Source organism: Dermacentor silvarum, chromosome 3 (assembly GCF_013339745.2).
Source record: "Dermacentor silvarum isolate Dsil-2018 chromosome 3, BIME_Dsil_1.4, whole genome shotgun sequence".
NCBI lineage: Eukaryota > Metazoa > Arthropoda > Arachnida > Ixodida > Ixodidae > Dermacentor > Dermacentor silvarum.
In genome coordinates, this window is record NC_051156.1 from 128,169,543 (window position 1) to 128,174,453 (window position 4,911).

Genomic DNA, 4,911 nt, shown 5'->3' on the forward strand with positions numbered 1-4,911 from the left:
CGGATCACCTGCCTTCTTACACCGTGGTTTACATTATCGCAGCCCAGCACGCGACCTCCACTGTGCAGCACCTGCATTTTTGTCGCATAGGAAAGCAAGCTGAGCACGTGCCAGACGCGAAACTTGTGAAACGCTGCCGCGGCGGCGCCGGCAGGGATGCGAGGGAGCCCAGATGCAAGCGCACAAGCGCTTGCATGTAGGCTCCTTAGGGTGATGATGATGATGATGAATTATTGGCATCCTCTTTGAAACGGGGCAGCGACAAATAGTCACCTAGCCTGCTTGATTTAATCAGGTATACTATACCTGTTCTTTATCTATCATTTCTGTATACCTCTCATTAATCTTTTTCTTCTTTTTTCGAAAAATTACCTTGTACGGCTACCTATGATTTTCATAGATCAGGTCGTATCAATCTTTTCCCTTCTTTTTCTCCACCAGTACTCTAACCGTCTCTTGCTTATCACTACGGCTCATCTCTTGATATTTCCTTCCACTTTAAGACCAAGCGCCTCTGGGAGTTGCACGTTACCTACTGTTATCGCTGGGTGGATCCCGTCGCATTCCATTAGGACGTTCTGAGTGGTCTCTGGATCTTTACCGCAACATACACATGCCTCATCTAGTTCCTAATATTTTCTCCGGTATGTTTTCGCATTATAGGCAACCAGCTCGAGCCTGAAGTAGCAAGGCACTGCTCTTTGTGTCATCGTACAGATTTTCCCTTCTAAGTTCTTTCTTCTCATTTTTATAAATATCCATGGTACTTTTTGTTTCCATTCTTTGCATCCGATTCACGGTCTCTATTGCTCTCACTTTCTTTTTGATGACTGAAGGGATGCGCGGAGGTGAGCGCCGTCTGGTGGTGTTGCGAGAAACCCGGGGGCACGCGCGAGCCAGTTCACAGCAGCAGCGCCCGGAAAGTCGAGAGAAGAGGCAAACAAAAGCTTCAGTTTAAAAATGAAGCGTATCCGATGCACTGTAGAAACCGATACTATGCGAAGCATTTTGCTGGTTGCTGGCTACCCAGCATCGTTTGCGATTACACAAAGTGTTCCCATGTGGACCAGCTGGTTTGGGTTTGTGTAAGACGAACAGGCTGCGGGGCTGGCGAGAGCTCGTGTGTGACGACAGCTGCGAGACAACGTTGACGAAGATCTTGTTATGCCGATGGCGTAATTTCTACTCTGACAGCTTGTCGTGAGCTTACGACGCGCCAGTGGTCGGGTTTTACATAGCTTATGAATGAAGGCGTAAGGGTGCGAAATACCACCTCATCAGCGACTTTGTGTTATAGACGGTTTCATGCTCGCGATAACAGCAGCGAGCGTGCCGCCCCCAAGGAACTTCCGGTCACGTGCCTTATCAGTCTGCTATGCTTTAACGCATGATTGTTTCTTTGTCAGTTAAATTCAGCAGCTACGTCAGTGGGCAAAACTGGAAGCCGTGCAGGGCATATATGTTTGTAATGAGTGAAACGGTCTATAGAATCGATCGTGCCTATGGCTATGACACGTCGTTTATACCAAAACGACCATGGCATTTGCACTCCGGCGATGAAATGGTAAAGCTGTTCAACCTGGGCCTGTCATGAATGCAGTAAAGCGTCGCACAGTTTCTGCGTAGCGTTAGGTGCACCGAGGGAAGCACTGCAGAATGTGGGCCGATCTCGGAGACTGTGCAGGCAAAGAATCGTATGCATGGCATTTTGTTTTATAGGATTTCATTACCCACTTCATGAAAGCTTCGCTTCCCATGGATTCTGACATGAGCGTTGTATGGGCAGGCTTTATTTCGCTGTGTGTGTGTGTGCTTGTTTGTCTGTGCCCGCGTGCGCGCGCGCCCGCCGGCTGTAGGCACCGCCGAATGATGCGTAGATAGGCTGTCTCAATCAACTATATCATTCCCACAATTTCACACTGCCCAAGACGGCACCCTAGTGAAAATGGCATCATTTACAGCCTGCAATCTGTTCCCAGTTCTTGATAATACTAGAAAAGAGAACCCTCCGTTTGCAAATGAAGACTATGAAATCACTTTATTGTAAACTGAAACTTAAAATTTCAGCTTTGGATCTATTCAAGCGATTCATTACCCTTCGTTGAGCTTCCGGTTTGGATCTCCCTACTATGTCCTAGTGCCCCGGTTCTCCAATGGGGTGATAATAATCGAATAAGATAGATGGCCTGTAGTGCAGGGAGGAAGAGACGCTGGTTTCATATATATACGGGTGGTGGTCATGTATTCATAATTTACTTTGTGTGCATTCGGAGTAAATTGTCAGTCATATTTTTCGCCATTCACAACAGATGCTGATACATCTATTGAAAATGAAAGCGTTTAGGCCATCTTTGAAGTCCATTTGCCCGCTTTGCAATGGAATATGATTTAATGCACCACTGAATCAATGTCATTCGCAAGTCGCTTCACACTTCGTGTCTACGGAATAAAACAAGCCGAAGGGGTACCATAGCAGCTCAAAATAAAATGAAAGATCAGCGGGCACTTTCAAAAGCCCACGTGTGTCCTGGCTGCACAAAAATATAGGAATTATTTTCTTTATTCTTGCATGACCTGTTTTGTTCCAAATCACATCCGCTGGCGCCAGCTGTGGCGCCAGCATGAAGCCTGTGCTACAGAGTGTGCGAGGCGTACTGGCCTGTGCTGCCGCCGGAAATTGTGAGCCCTTAAAACGGCGCTCTTCAGAGCACTCGCCGTCAGGACGCTTCGGTTCGGTCTAGGCTGCTGCTTCGAGAACTGCCGCTCAGTTTCACCGATCGCCATGACACTCATCCTGTACAACATAAATGGCAGCCCACCCTGCGGGTTCGTTCGTTCTCTGGCCAAGAATCTCGGCATAGAGCTCGAGCCTCAAGAACCTTGATTTCTTCAAGAAGGAGCACCTCACTCCAGAAGTACCTCAAGGTTAGCAATGAGGGAATCATCCCGCAGTATTTTCGCATGTACACTGTTAGTATGGGTTGGATTTCTCTCGCTCTTGCTGGAACTAAAAAGTCAATAAAAATACATTTCTCGCAACGTGACCTTTTACGATTAAGAGTGAGCGAGAGTACCTTTTTAGGCTTATTAGTATGTGAGAATTATTTACGCCAGCGCTTAAAGACTATCCCGGTGGAGTTGAAAAGTTTGGGATCTTCGGGTGAGCTTTCCAATTCTTGCGAAGAAGCATTGACGTATGCTGTGCTGCTGTGCAGCCGTCTTTAGGTGCATATCTATGCTACCTGTGTTGCGCTTCATTCTGTGGTTTAATTTCTCTATGTAACGGAAGAGTATACTTCAGCCTAAGCCTATTTGATGATGTTGGCTGCGTTGAGTTCCCGGCCATTAAATTCTATATAGAGTGACACCAGTGCCGACGATCTACCCGTAAAGTGGTTTCGCATCACAAAGCTATTTCAAAACTCGGTCATCTCCAGAACAAGTGAGCATTTTGGCAGTTTTATTTCATGTTGAAGGCCAATGTTGAACGTCCGTCGCTTTGTGCCTAGTCTACCGTAACAGTAGCATTACGTTAAGTTACTAAGCACATTTAAAGGGGCCCCGAAACAATTTTTTAAGTAATCATAGAACAGAGGACGTCGTCTCACAAATTTCATGCCACGAAAGGTTTCGATTGTTTCAACTACCGCGCCAATACCTGACTTTCTCTACCTTTTCGTCTCCGCTAGCACGCTAGAAGCTACACGGCGGCGAAGCCAAAATGGCAAAGGCGCTGCCAAAAGTTGAGGGCCGCGGTGGCAAAATGGATCGTCGCGGCACCCTGTGGCGGCGGCGGTTGACTATACTACGCAGTACGCCACTCCCATAACGAATGCCACGTGCAGCTGACGCAGCTACGTGCAGTGCAAAGACGAAATGATTTTCCTGTATCTTTGAGATTGCAGACCGATATTTCTCATTTATTTACCTCAATATTAAAAATTATTTACTGCTAAAAATACTCTCGCGACCGCGAAATCAGCAAGTAGGGTTGATCGGCCATGGGATTAATAGGTTGATCTTTATGAAGGCATTGCGGAAGCGCGGGCAAGCGCTTTTTGCTGTGTTTGACACGAGATTGCGAATTCCCTGCTGCATGAAGTTTCCTAATATTTGAGCCACATGGTCGCACCAGCCTCTTTGACGGATCGGCAACGTATTCTAACCATGTTCAAAAAGTTCTTCAGGGACCGTCTAAGGTATTACTCTCACATATTCACATGTCTACTATCATCATCACAATTAGCCAAGGTATCCCTATTGCTGGGCAAAAGTGTTCAACGTACAGATTTCGGCATACCGAAAATGCAAGGGGTATGTCGTCAAATTTACGATTTTGGTGATTTCATGTAATTCTCCGTCCCATTCGAAACTGCATTGAGTCTTCCTACATGCTCAGTTATAATATCTATCTACTCACGGTTATTTCCAGATGTGCAGGTTTGTCTTTCTCTCCATTGGAATGAATGAAGTCGCAAAATGCCTAGTGACCTACGGACTATATATAAAATTGCTTCTGTTGAAAATTTTGAAGCAGCTCAGTTTTCTGTGCCAATCGCAGCAAACGAAACCAGCCAAAATATTTATTCAGCTCTCTGTTACAACCATGCGAACATGAAGCATCATCTAAGAGAGTTGTAGCGCACCCAGAAGCGACCCCTCAAATCACCCACAAGCGGCTCATTTCATGACTTTCTTTACCTTTATATTTTGAGTTGCTGTTGTCGTTAGAACATTTATTCCATCGATGACTCCGAAAGGCGACCTTCTTTCTCAGTCTATAAATATGACGTAAAAGATGAACCAGCGAAAGTTATTCAAGAGCGAGAAACATAACTGTTGATTTCCAGACGAGAATTTCTTGAGGATTGTCCTAACTTTAAATTCAATACACGCTAAAGAATAGACCCG